General features: G+C 37.6%; 1 long non-coding RNA gene across 4 annotated transcripts in view; it reads right to left on the bottom strand.

The window, feature by feature from the left end:
- Nucleotides 1–14895, bottom strand: part of LOC113898349 — a 304517-nt gene that overhangs the window by 44180 nt on the left and 245442 nt on the right. For 3 of the 4 annotated variants that reach the window (XR_003512615.1, XR_003512617.1, XR_003512616.1), the window contains exon 8: nucleotides 14622–14760. This is a non-coding gene — a long non-coding RNA (uncharacterized LOC113898349). Of the gene's footprint in view, nucleotides 1–10846; nucleotides 10974–14621; nucleotides 14761–14895 lie in introns of those variants that run through there. The other variant, XR_003512618.1, reaches the window with a different exon arrangement.

Genomic DNA, 14895 nt, shown 5'->3' with positions numbered 1-14895 from the left:
AAGCTGGTATTAACATATTTTAATGCAGAGAAAAGAGCAAGATGAATCTTAAGGTTATAAGAGGTCCGTCAAATTGACCTACATGAGCTCCCAGAAGTTACACGTTTCCTAAGGCCAAGGAACTGTTTCATGACCTTGAAGGGTATATTAGTATTTCTATTTAAGTCATTACATTTTCAAACATTGGAACTGCTCAGATTTGGTTCACTGCACAAACCAATCACTTAGAATGTTAAAGAGCATGACTTTGGTCTCCTGGAGACAGCTCTTCTGTAATTGAGCTCTCGTTTGCATGGCCTGTCTACCTTCCCTGTTAATTTTTTTCCTTAGTTTTTTTTTTTTTTTTCTTGTCAGCCTACATTATGAATGCAACTGATAGAACAAACACCAACACCTAACACTGGAAATTGTCTCCTCAGAACTCATTTGAAACACATGCTGAGGTTCTCAAACGGCAAGGTTTATAAAATGTCAGAGCATTTTAGAGTTGAAAGTGATTGTTGGATGCATATTACAATCACACAGGGAGCTTAAGAAAATAATGCTTCAGCCCCAACTTCAGAAATTCTGATTCAACTTGTCTGGGGAAGGTTGGTGGCATCTATATTTTTTTAAAAAAAGCTTTCCAACTAATTTTAATGTGCAGCCAATTTGAGAACCACTGGGCTAGTCCCTTTTAATCAGATAAAAAAAGAAATCCACAAAGGATTTGGGATGTCAAAGGTCACACAACTAGACATCAGTAAAGCTGAAACTAAAATCAGATTTCCTGACACTTAGTACGGTGTCTTTATGCTGTTTGAAAATTGTTCTTTGAGAGGTGTTCTTACACAAAAACTTCAGACCTAAATCTGACACATACTTCATATGTGGATCTATATACAGCTTATATGCCCTACTCTAAGGAACCAATTTCATCTGATATAATACAATGAATTAATACTCTATTTTCCATGAAAAGGGGAGGAAATTATGTTTGAGGCTGATTTATAATGTTTAAGTATGGTGGTACTCAAATAATCTCCACCCTTGAAGAGAGTTTACAGAAAAGCAATATAATCTGCACTACAGCTCAATCCGTTTGAAGCTTGGGACATGGCAAAAATATCTTGCTAAGAAATCATACCAAATTTTCAACTGTATTATTCACAACACATCATTATTGTTGATTGTTCAGTGGAAAATGGCCTCACAATTGCAATGAATCATCTGCTTTCAAAGTGACAGAATTTACAGTTACAACAAAAAAAACATAACAAGGAAATAGTTTAAGGGTTGACATTTAGCCTTTGTTTACAGTATTCTTTTAATATTGATGTTGATCTTTCAAGCTCCAGAGCCCAAATGGACAGTCTTAACAATGGCAGTTGAAAATTATGCTTATCTTTAAATTTTGTTTTCTTGTTTGTGTCCATATCACTGCAAGCACAGGGTACAGTGTTCTGTGTGTTTTATATTTTCTTTAATGATGCTCTGGCCAAAGAAAGGGTACATTTACTCTCTGAAATGCACATGTCTAATGTAGAATTATGCATGGAATTATCGCACCTTGGCATGTCTTCCTGTTTTCTTTCAATAAAATATTTCACTTGAACCTACCCTTCCTTAATCATATGGAAAAAAAATGGGTTAGTTGAACTATCTTGAAATTGGCAAATGTTTAGTTTTGCTGAACCACAAAAGTATGCTCGGTTTGAATGTTTGTTGCATTATTATGGCTTTTTAGAATCTGGCAAACTTGTGAATACAGAAAAGAGCAAACTGGAAAAAAACAAACTTAAATGACTTTATCTCTAGGTGATAAAACTTCATGAATAGTTGAAAGGAGAAGGAGGTAAGGATGAAAAGGTTAATGCTTAAATGTTATATAAATGACTATGCAGACATTTCTAAAGCTCGTGATTATGTTTTAAATATGACTAATGAAAAAAAAAAGCTCAGTTTATTAAAAGCTCAGTTGAATGCTGTGGATTTGAATATCATGCCTATACTTATAGTAAGATATTGAAAATTAATAAGAAATTAAATATCATGGGCCTTTAAATTGATTTCTTTTTAAAAGATGCTAGAGGATAGAAAGGAAATAGATGCCTTTCTTGAAAGGTAGCATTTGAAATATCCAGTCCAGGATGCTAGAAGGAGCACTTATGAATAAAAGAATTATAGCTTGGGATTGGAATATATACATGTATATATGCATATATATATATATATAAATATATAAATCAGCAACAATCATTTGTTATGGATTATTTGATTTAAAATAGTGACATGAGAAAAAAATGTATCATTTCATTCAACATGAAGGAAAAGATTTAGCTTTTTGGAAATGGACTGAGTATCTTGTCATAGGGGATTCTATGAAGAGTTTATTTGATTGGAACTAAGAAGAGGTTTGAAGGTCACCTCATCCAACCAACCAACCAAAGCTTGACACTGGTGCTATTTAAACAGAAATTCTTTCATGCACATTGAATAAATTATCTTGATGTATTTTATATTTTGTGATTAGAATAAATATAGACAAAATTATTTGAAAGCATAACTTACTCTTCTGGGCTTTCTATTATTAAAGTTCTCAGATTCTCTTATCTTTTAGATTTGAAGTATAGAAGAAAATCTAATATGAACTCCTCTCTTCTAGACTGTAAATTCCTCAAAGGCCAAGACCAGGTTTTATTTCTTTTTATATTCTCCATTGTTCTGAGCACTTAGCATAAGATAGGTTCTCAGTACACTTTTGTTTAATGAATGAGAGGATGAATAATAAATACATGATTAATACTGCTTTTCCTTCAAAATAGTATGTACAGATTGTATTTGTACATTTTCATTTGTATTTTTCTCCTTCATTTTTCTGCTTCCTCCACTCCCATTCAGATTCAAAGGCTGCCCAACACAAGGTAATTGGTATGTATAAATTCATGACTGTTTTCTGCAACTTCAGACTGGGGAAGAAGGAGGAGAGAGAAAAGAAAAAGCGTGATCACCTATACAACTTAGAAGGGAGTTGAGAGCTTCCCTCACTACCTCTTCCAGCAGCCATTCAGATATTCTAAACCCATTCTTTCTTCCATGGGTGGTTTTTAAATTGGTGTTTCTGTAGGGGCACATGGGCTAATCCTTCCTAATCTGCCATCTTGCCAGTATCAGGCTCTCAAATTAACTTCTTACAAACTCACACTTCTTACATTGTACATACCAGAAAAACAGAAGACTACTAGCTGCTCTTGGAAAATCTGACAAAGTTGCAAGATCTGTTCTTGTTCCATTTCTAGATGCTTTGTTTTCTTCCTTTACGTCCACTCATGCCAGAAATCTACTATATATCTTTAAAAACCTGACTTTGTATATAATACTTATTAATGCTAGCAATAACCATAATCATGGGAATAACATATTCTTACAAAAAATAATAATTTACAAAACATTTTCCCATAAATCATTGTTGGTTGTATCATTTCCAATGTGTACTTGAATACAAGCTTCATGAGGGCTGGGGACTTTTATTTCTGTTGTTCGGTGAATATCTGGTGCCTAGAAGAATGTATAGCATATAGCAGGACTCAATAAATCTTTGTTGAATGAATGAAGAAAATGGTGAATTTAAAAGTTTAGTGAATCGGTTAAGGATGGGGAACACATGTATACCTGTGGCGGATTCATTTCGATATTTGGCAAAAGTAATACAATATTGTAAAGTTTAAAAATGAAATAAAATTTAAAAAAAAGTCAATAAACAGGCCAGGTTGGTAGAAAAAAAAATAAATAAAAGTTTAGTGAATCGTATATTGATATATATATGTGGATCTGGAAAACTTGGTATAAACGAACTTATTTACAAAGCAGAAACAGAGACCCCCTGATAGCGCGGTTTGTAAAGAATCTGCCTGCAATGCAGGAGACCCTGGTTCGATTCTTGGGTTGGGAAGATCCCCTGGAGAAGGGAAAGGCTACCCACTCCAGTATCCGGGCCTGGAGAACTCCATGGACCATACAGTCCATGGCTGACAAACAGTTGCACACACTGAGCTACTTTCACTTCACTTCAATAGAGACACAGACATAGACGACAAGTATATGGATGCCAAGGGGGCAGAGGGGAGTGAGATGAGTGGGGAGATTGGGGTTGACATATATACACAACTATGTGTAAACTAGGTAACTAATGAGAACTTGCTTTATGGCACAGGGAACTCTATTCAATGCTCTGTAGTGACCTAAACCGGAAGGAAATATAAAAAAAGAGAGGAGCTGTATATATATGTATAGCTGACTCGCTTGCTGTACAGCAAAAGCTAATGTCGCATTATAAATGATACTTCGATAATTTTTTTTTAAAGTTTAGTGATTGTTCAGGGATATACCATGCATATACCATATATAGCATACACCATACATACTGTGTGAGTTCCCAGCCGTGTCTGACTGCGACCCCGTGGACTGTAGCCTGCTAGCCTCCTCTGTTCATGAGATTCTCCAAGCAAGAATCCTGGAGTGGGTTGCCATTTGCTCCTCCAGGAGATCTTCTCAACCCAGACTCAGGGATAGAACCCTGTCTCCTGCATCTCCTGAGTCTCCTACATTGGCAGGTGGATTTTTTTTTTTTTTTAACCACTATGCCACCAGGGACATCTAGTTAATAAATAAAAAGAGTTGTAGTATGTTTCTTTGTGTCCTCAACTAGTTATGGCTGAGGAATATAAATTCTAGTAAAAATATATTACTTACTACATACAAATAATACATATTAAAGTTTCTTTATATGAGTTAATGTGTCTTCTCTCTCCTGCTTACAGACTTATTCTTCAGGTGGTTTATATTTTTTTAAAAAGTATTAAATATCAAGTTAACAAGTGATTCTGGGACCAAGACTAAAGCTTTCTGTGATGGGTGACAAGTTCTATCCTCTGTTCTCATTTCTCTTCTGAGGAACAAAAAGGCAAAACTGGAAAATGATTAAGATATTCCTGGATGTTATATAAATTATGTCAGGCAACTGCTAGTGGTGAACAAATTTCAGAGTAAAATCATAATTTGGGGAAGATTCTTTGAAATAAATAATGTTAGTTTTAAGTAAATAAAATTAGAATTTCAAAAGAAAAATGGCATAATGAACCTATTCAACTAGGGCTGGTAAAAAATATGTCAATACTATTTCCTCTACTTCTGGTTGTTTACCATAAAACAGTGTTATTAGACAAAACACACACAGACAAACTCATTGAAAGTGGAACACACCCATGGGACTGTGTAATGATATGCCTTCTAGCTTCTGATTTCAGCCTGCTTGATGGAACTGACATTTTAAGAGTACCATGTGATGACTGGATTATTCTATACGTTTGGTAACAGTCTGTGCAGACACTTACCAATCAGTCTGTAAAATCAATTCGAACAAGTAAACACTTACTATGACTAGGAGCTCTGCAAATTTCCCTACTTGATCTCAGTTGTTTCTACCAGAATTTAGTTTAGCTGAAAAATCAGCTTTATATTAAACCAAGGGGCTTTGTAACTGTTTTATTATCAAGCATTTACGTAGCATTTTATGGCCTGTAATGTATTTTCCAGCCCTGGACCAGGTTTTTCTACCCAGTCTTTTTGGGCGGGAACCATAATGTCATCCTTCTCATTTTTACAAACTGCAGAGAGGAGGCTATTGCAAGGGTGAGTGACTATCAAAAGGTCAGATGATAGTTAATAGTCGAAAAGATATCAGAGGTCATGATCTTTGAATTTCCAGTTTATTTCCTGCTATACTGATTCTTTTCTGGCCCTTTGCTGTTTTGTCTGTGACGGATTTCTGAAGCTCAAAAAGGATGAATTTTCTTAAGTGATAAAATATAACATATGTAAGAAAGTAGCATAATAGTATGTTTTACTGTGAACTTTCAAAGTAAATATTAATACATGTTTAGTACAGAAAACATTTTTATATCCAAATATATTGAAACTGCTTATGCATTCTTAAATTTGAATGGTGAAGATAAACTTGTTTAAAAAACTCAAGGAGGCTTGTGATATGAAAGCTGTTAGATTGGTTACCTGGTTAGATTCATAAAATACATTTTGGGGGAAAAGATGCAAATCTGAGTAAAATTTCATGATCTCACCTTACATAAACAAAAAAGAAAAAAATGTCAAAAACAGACAAAGCTAGTAAAAGAACTGATGGAAGCTTAAGCAATGTGGATTTACTATTTGTCAAATAGTGGTGTTGAGCTAGAAATTATAAAGTTCTCTGGAATTAAAAATAGAATATAAGGGGATATTTGAAATCCTCCTTTTCAAATGCTGATGTCTTAAAACACAGTCTGGTTAAAATCATAGTCTCTTAAATACTTTCATGGTTCAGATGCTTCTTAAAGGCATTTTCTCACAAAAGAAAGTGCTGGCTTTATTATCAGTTTGCTATTAAGTTGGAAGGCTTGTATTTGCATGAAATTCTTTCTCAGGAAAATGTTAATAGGAAATAGAATGTAAATAAGAGGCGGAAGCCGCTCCAGATATTTTTCTGTGGTTCTCCTTGATAGGAAAATCTTATGTACATATTCAGTGGATGAGCCTCACTTGCTCTGGGGCTCACTATTCAACTAATTAATGTCATTCAAGAATTATATGCCTTTGCATTGGCATTTGATCGAATTTCAAATCCTCTATTTGAATGAATAGCACCTTGAGAAGAATTCATTTTTGTATTTTATTTAGCCTAGGCTGTGTTTACATTTAATCTCCATTTACTTTAAATCCATTTTTTACTACTCTTTTGGAACAAGGCAAAGCCTCCCTGGCTGTGGCAAAGTCTATACCTTAGTTTGCTACTTATTTTATATATGTTTTGTGTGTGCACACATGTGTGTGTGTAATAATTAATACAAATGAAGAAACTGACAGCAAAAAAGTGCTCTGTTACCCAAAGACACTGAAACCTGTAAAGAAAATAAAATATAATAACTTTGTTCACATTCAGTTCATGCTACTATAATAATAGAGTCATAGGGCATGGAGAAAGCAATGGCAACGCACTCCAGTACTCTTGCCTGGGAATTCCCATAGTCGGAGGAGCCTGGTAGGCTGCAGTCCATGGGGTCACGAAGAGTCAGACGCAACTGAGCGACTTCACTTTCACTTCTCACTTTCATGCATTGGAGAAGGAAATGGCAACCCACTCCAGTGTTCTTGCCTGGAGAATCCCAGGGACTGGGGAGCCTGGTGGGCTGCTGTCTATGGGGTCACACAGAGTCGGACACGACTGAAGCGACTTAGCAGAAGCAGCAGCACATTTAAGGAGCCGTGGCTTCGAGGGTGCAGGAGGGCCTAGAGGAGCTATCCCACGTTGAAGGTCAGGAAGGGCAGCAGTGAGGAAGGAGCAATGGCTGCACTTTGCTGGAGCAGCCGTGAAGAGGTACCCCACGCCCAAGGTACGAGAAACCCAAGAAAGACGGTAGGTGTTGCAAGAAGGCATCAGAGGACAAATACACTGAAACCATACTCACAGAAAACTAGTCAATCTAATCACACTAGGACCACAGCCTTGTCTAACTCAATGAAACTAAGCCATGCCCGTGGGGCAACCCAAGACAGGCGGGTCATGGTGGAGAGATCTGACAGAATGTGGTCCACTGGAGAAGGGAATGGCAAACCACTTCAGTATTCTTGCCTTGAGAACCCCATGAACAGTATGAAAAGGCAAAATGATAGGATACTGAAAGAGGAACTCCCCAGGTCAGTAGGTGCCCACTGTGCTACTGGAGATCAGTGGAGAAATAACTCCAGAAAGAATGAAGGGATGGAGCCAAAGCAAAAACAATACCCAGCTGTGGATGTGACTGCAGGGCATGGATGGGCTTCCCAGGTGGTGCTAGAAGATCCCTGGAGGAGGGCACAGCAACCCACTCCAGTATTCTTGCCTGGAGAATCCCATGGACAGGGGAGTCTGGCAGGCTACAGCCCATGGAGTCGCAAAGAGTTGGACATGACTGAAGTGACTTAGAACCCACACATGCAAGACATGGATAGTATCCTCCTTGGTCTTTTTTGCTTTCTTTATATTGCTGTGGACAAAACAAAGTCTCCTGAAGCATCAGTTAACAAAGAATGTTGTGACCACCAGCCACTACAGGTGCCCTGACTATGCACCCTGAGGGGAACAGGATGGATAAAAAACAGGATACTGGCCCTAGATAGTTATGATGCATATCAAAGGAATGATTTCATTAGGCTCAGACTCTTGCATTTCACTGTACACAGAAAAGTGCTAAATTCATTCGTTTAATTCATCTCTTGTTTTTCTGTAGTTAACAGTAATCTTTTGATGTTTCAACAACCTGTTTTGTTTTCTTTTTTTTTTTTTTGCAAAAACTCTCATATATCCTGGCTCCTCCCCTGCCTCTTCAGAGTAGTCCCTCAGAGTGATCGGAGAGGGTATTGCCTAGGCTTAACCCTTCAGCATGTCTTCAGAATAAAACATAATCCTCAACTTTTAGGTTATGCATTTTTTTCAGTGGGCACTATCATATTTTCCAAAGTTCGAAAAATAAGGGGTGGGGGTGTAGTAAGAGCTAAAATTCATCAAGCATTTCTATATAACTTTACATGCACATTTAACACTTTGCAAACTCTATTGATTACTATCGCCAGTTTGCAGATAAGGAAACTGAAGGTTCAGAGAAAGCAGAATACCTTGTCCAAGATTAGGTAGCTAAGAAGTGATCTAGGAATGATTTAAACCTTTGACAGTGTTGAGAGCTTGAGGTCTTAATCCCCATGCTGTATTGAATAAATGTTATTTTCCTAGGGAGAAAAAAATTAAACATGATCTTTTAAAAATGCATATCCATAAAGTCTTTGGTGAAAAAAATTACTCATAGGAAATGCTTCTTAATAGATTCTTCTGTTTCTTTATGACTCTTCCTTATGCAACATTAAAGTTGCCTTGGCTTTGTGGTCATCTTTCTCCAGGGCTTTTGCAAACATTTCCTCACAGTTCTTCCTGATTTCACTGCTGCTTTCCCACTGTCTGTCTTATCTTCACTGAGTCTGTTGATGGGGCTTCCTTGGTGGCTCAGAAAGTAAAGAATCTGCCTGCAGTGCAGGAGACCTGGGTTTGATCTCTGGGTTGGGAAGATCCCCTGAAGGAGGGCAAGACTACCCACTTCAGTATTCTTGCCTGGAGAATCCCTATGGACAGAGAAGCCTTGTGGGCTACAGTCCACGGTGTCCCAGAGTTGGACACAGCTGAGCAACTAAGAACAAAGTCTATTGGTGACACTCTTCTCAAAACCTTTCAGTGGCATTGCATCTTTCATAAAATGGAAGGAGATGTCTCTAAGTTCAGTTCAGTCACTCAGTCATGTGCTACTCTTTGTGACCCCCATGCACTGCAGCACGCCAGGCCTCCCTGTCCATCACCAACTCCCAGAGTTTACTCAACCTCATGTCCATTGAGTCGGTGATGCCATCCAACTATCTCGTCTCATCATTCAATATGCCAGCACATTTGGAAAACACAGCAGTGGCCACAGGACTGGAAAAGGTCATTTTTCATTCCAATCCCAAAGAAAGGCAATGCCTAAGAATGCTCAAACTACCACACAATTGCACTCATCTCAATGCTAGTAAAGTAATGCTCAAAATTCTCCAAGCCAGGCTTCAACAGTATGTGAACCATGAACTTTCAGATGGACTTTCACGCTGGATTTAGAAAAGGCAGAGGAACCAGAGATCAAATTGCCAACATCCGTTGGATCATCAAAAAACAAAAGGGTTCCATAAAAACATCTATTTCTGCTTTACTGACTATGCCAAAGCCTTTGACAGTGTAGATGACAACAAACTGTAAAATTCTTAAAGAGACGGGAATACCAGGCCACCTGACCTGCCTCTTGATAAATCTGTGTGCAGGTCAGGAAGCAACAGTTAAAACTGCACATAGAACAAAAAACTGGTTCCAAATAGGAAAAGGAGTATGTCAAGCCTGTATATTGCCACCATGCTTATTTAACTTATATGCAGAGTACATCATGAGAAATGCTGAACTGGATAAAGCACAGGCTGGAATCAAGATAGCCGGGAGAAATATCAATAACCTTAGGTATGCAGATGACACCACCCTTATGGCAGAAAGTGAAGAGGAACTAAAGAGCCTCTTGATGAAAGTGAAAGAGGAGAGGGAAAAAGTTGGCTTAAAGCTCAAAATTCAGAAAACAAAGATCATGGCATCTGGTCCCATCACTTCATGGGAAATAGATGGGGAAACAGCGGAAACAGGTGCAGACTTTATTTTGCAGGGCTCCAAAATCACTGCAGATGATGACTGCAGCCATGAAATTAAAAGATGCTTACTCCTTGGCATGAAAGTTATGACCAACCTAGATAGCATATTAAAAAGCAGAGACATTACTTTGCCAACAAAGGTCCATCTAGTCAAGGCTATGGTTTTTCCAGTAGTCATGTGTGGATGTGAGAGTTGGACTCTAAAGAAAGCTGAGCACCAAAGAATTGATGCTTTTGAACTGTGGTGTTGGAGAAGACTCTTCAGAGTCCTTTGGACTGCAAGGAGATCCAACCAGTCCATCCTAAAGGAGATCAGTCCTGAATATTCATTGGAAGGACTGGTGTTGAAGCTGAAACTCCAGTACTTTGGCCACCTGATGCAAAGAACTGACTCATTTGAAAAGACTCTGATGCTGGGCAAGATTGAAGGCGGGAGGAGAAGGGCATGACAGATGATGAGATGTCTTTAAAGATCTTACATAATCGGCTTTCCATGCCTGTGCCCTTCATTGGCATAACCCTTCCCCTGTTGCCTGTATTTTTCTTCAAATTTGTTTATTCTCCAGTAATTTAGGTGCCTTTGTGGTTCTCTGTACCTAAAACAGACTTTCCCTAGAAATATGCATTCTTCATCTCTGGCTTCCTTCATGACTTTTGCTCATATGTAAGTATAGAAAGAATTTCACCAACACCATCTGTAAAACAGACATCCCATCACTTCTATCTTACCTGTTTATTTTCCTTCATAGCACTTATCACCATGTGAAATATTATATATTTTTGCATTAATCTGTTTGTTATTCATCTCCTTCCTCCCATGGGTTGGAATCCTTTCAAAACTTATGTAGACCTCTCTCCCTCAGAAATTTGTTATATTCAAAACAGTAATTCCAGTGCCTAAAATATGCCTGGGACAAAATGGGAATTCAGTAAATATTTGTTGACTGAATGATTTGGACTACAAGAGTGATTTTAAAGAGTTATTTTCTATCTTCCTTAGAGTAAGTGTTTATCCTTAAACATTATAGCATTAGATACAATTTTAATTTGACTCAGCATCTAATTCTACCTTCAAACTAACTGGGAGGCAATGGAGGTATAATATATTTAATGATGTTTTATGTTTACATTTTACATCATATTTATAGAAAGTTCTGAAAGAAAGTTCATCAGATCATTAGGAGGAATGTTGGTCAAGTTCTTTAGGGAGATGTGTTATGCAAAGACTACTGGGCGTTTCTTCAAAGGAGAGAGAACTACATGCTCAGCTAAGGTATCAGCATCTTATTAATGAAGGCAAATAGGCGTCCATGCAGTTGAGAAAAGTAAGAATTCGACCTGTGTAAGTTATTTAGTTCTTTGAGTCTCGGTTTTCTAGTATTAATAATATAGGTTACAAGTGTAAAAGTGGATAGAATTTTGTCAGAAATTTATTTTACTTTTTAGATCATACTTTATTTCAGCTTCTCAACATTCTCTGGGAGAGACTGGGTGTTGAGCCCTGAACAAATGAATACGCTTGAGACCCAGGCTTTGTGGAGACAGAAGATTTTGCTGTATTTCTTTATTAATCCCTTCCTCTCCCTCATTCTCTTTTTAAAATTTATTTATTAAGGTATAGTTGCCTCACAAGTTGCGCAAGTTTCTGCTGCACAGGAGAGTGAATCAGCCATTCGTATACACATAACCCCTCCCTTCTGGATTTCCTTCACATCTAGGTCACCACAGAATATCAAGTAGAGTTCCTAGCACTATATGGTAGACTTGCACTGGTTGTCTATTCCATGTATAGCGGTGTATACATGTCAATCTCACTGTTTCAATTTGTCCCACTTCCCCCCTTTCCTGCGTTGGTGTCCATATGTTTGTTCTCTATGTCTGTGTCTCTATTTCTGCTTTGCAAATAGGTTCATCTGTATCATTTTTCTAGATTCTGCATATATGCATTAATAAATAATATTTGTTTTTCTCTTTATGACCTACTTCACTCAGTATGACAGTCTCTAGGTCCATCCATATTTCTGCAAATGACACAATTCTGTTTCTTTGTATGGGTGAGTAATATTCCACTGTATATATGTACCATATTTTCTTTATCCATTCCTCTGTTGATGGATATTTAAGATTGCTTTCATGCCCTGGCTATTGTAATCAATGCTTCAGTGAACACTGAGGGGTGTGTGTCTTTTTAGATTATGGTTTTCTCAGGTTATATGTCCCAGAGTGGGACTGCTAGGTCATATGGTAGTTATATTTTTATTTCAATAACCAAACCTGGAGGAGACCCAGGTGCAGATATTCTGCCAAAATGTAGAATAAAAGCTTTTCTGCTTTTAGTAAAAATCCATGATGTTTGCTGTTCTACGGTATAGAGTGTATGATACAGGAAAGGTAAGAAACTCTCAGTCCTGAAGGATTATGGAAAGGATGAGGGAGAGAATGTGAGAGGATTAAACAAGTCAGTGTGGTTTTAATCTCTTTTCTTTGAAGAGGACCATGTGTTAGATAAGTTCTGGGATGTATCTAGCATGGAAAAATCCCCCTCCCCTTTCTCTTTTTGGAATTCTAGAAGGAGACTGTAACATCTCAGGCAACCCAGTCTAGTTAAGAGTGTGATCTGTCATCAGGCAGGGAGAGGATCTGGTTGGCCTTCACAGCCTCTTAGCTCATGTGTGGGGTGCATGCTGATTGGAAGCCAGTGAGCTTGCCAGATGTTTTCATCCATGCATTAGAAGCTGGGTGGACCTCAGGACACTGGGGTAGGTGGGGGCCTCTGGGCCCACAATTGGGAGAGCTGAAGGGAGTTCAAGCTACCTCCAGAGTGTTGCCAGGCTTCAAATGAAGGACCATGAATGCATCAGACACAGATAGAAACCTCAATAGTCAACAGGTGACAGGAAGTATTGCCATGGAATCCAGTAAATAACAACTAATGCAGATCCAGGGACTAACTCAAGGTCAGTGCATTCTGCCTCCCTCCAAAATCCCAAGGTCACGTCATCCACACACTCCTCTGTTACCTCATCTTAGAGAAAGGCCAGGAGGAGAGAACACGTTACCCCTGCTAGAAATCAGGCCCTACAGCAGCTGTTTATATAATCAGATTGGATTACATTTAAATTGGGCATTCAGTTTTTCATGCTAACCAGGGGATGGAAGGCCTCCAATTAATTATGAAAAATGAATTATATTTTCTCTTTCCTTCTGACATTAAAAAAAAATCATTAGTTTATATTGTGAGTGTAATTGATTTACAATGTTGTGTTACTTTCAGGTTTACAGAAAAGTGTTTCAATTATATATGTATGTATACATATCTACATATATATATATATATATGTATCTCCATTCTTTTTTCAGATTCTTTTCCCACATAGGTTATTACAGAATATCTAGTAGAAATTCTTGTGCTATACAGTAGGTCTTATTAATTATCTATTTTACATATATATATATGTATATATATGTATGTATATGTTAACACCAAACTCCCAATTTATCCCTCCTCCAACCTTTCCCCTTTGGTAACCATAAGTTTGCTTTTGAAGTCTATGAGTCTATGAGTCTTTTTCTATTTTGTAAATATGTTCATTTGAATTATCTTTTTAGATTCCACCTTTAAGTGATATCATATGGTATTTATCTTATGATTTTTTAAAATCGTTACAGAGGATTGTTGAGAGAATTTGAAATAATGTTTATAGCACTTAGGATAGTATTTAATATTAAATAATTGTTAGTATTTTGGGCTTCCCTGGTGGCCCTAGTGGTAAAGAACCCACCTGCCAATGCAGGAGATGTAAGAGATGCAGATATGATCCCTGGGTTGAGAAGATTCCCTGAAAGGGGGCATGGCAACCCACTCCAGCATTTTTGCCTGGAGAATCCCATGGATAGAGGAGCCTGGCAGGCTACAGTTTATAGGATTGAACATGACTGAAGTGACTGAGCATATATAGATACCATATTTGTTATTCATTTGTTCTGGATACTTAGTCACTTTCTAAAATCTTACATTAATCACTATTTAATATAGATCGCTCTCTCTCTCTTTTTTTGGCTGCACCTTGGGGCATGGGGGGATCTTAGTTTCCTAAGCAGGGATGGAACCTGTGTCCCCTGCATTGGAAGCACCACAGTCTTAACCACCAGACCACGAGGGAAATCCCATGGATGTGGGCTTTTAAGAAAACATTTTTTATACCAATGTTTCCAAATGTACAGCTAAGCGTCATGCTATCCAATGACAGTATTCCTAAAATTAGTGAGCTGCATTTCTGGATTGATTTCCATAATAATATTTTAAATACATATACCAGTTATTGATCAGAAAATACACATACCCATGATGATAGAGGCAAAGCTTTTTGAGTACTTCTCAAGTGCCATGAACGATTCAAATGTTTCACATGTATCTTCTCCTCAATTCCCACAATTCTGTTGACTAAATACAGTTGTGTTCCTCGTTTTACAGATGGAAACCTGAAGCATAGAGAGATCACGTAACTCTTGTAAGACCACACACTTAATAATTGGCACTGTGTTTTGAGGTTGAGCAGTACAATATTGAGCAATTACTATATTCCAAAAGTAAATGGAATTTTGTACATATTCACC

The sequence above is a fragment of the Bos indicus x Bos taurus genome, chromosome 9 (genome assembly GCF_003369695.1).
Source record: "Bos indicus x Bos taurus breed Angus x Brahman F1 hybrid chromosome 9, Bos_hybrid_MaternalHap_v2.0, whole genome shotgun sequence".
NCBI classification, from domain to species: Eukaryota; Metazoa; Chordata; class Mammalia; order Artiodactyla; family Bovidae; genus Bos; species Bos indicus x Bos taurus.
The sequence above is the reverse complement of the archived record's forward strand: the minus strand, read 5'-3'. Positions and strand labels throughout refer to the sequence as shown.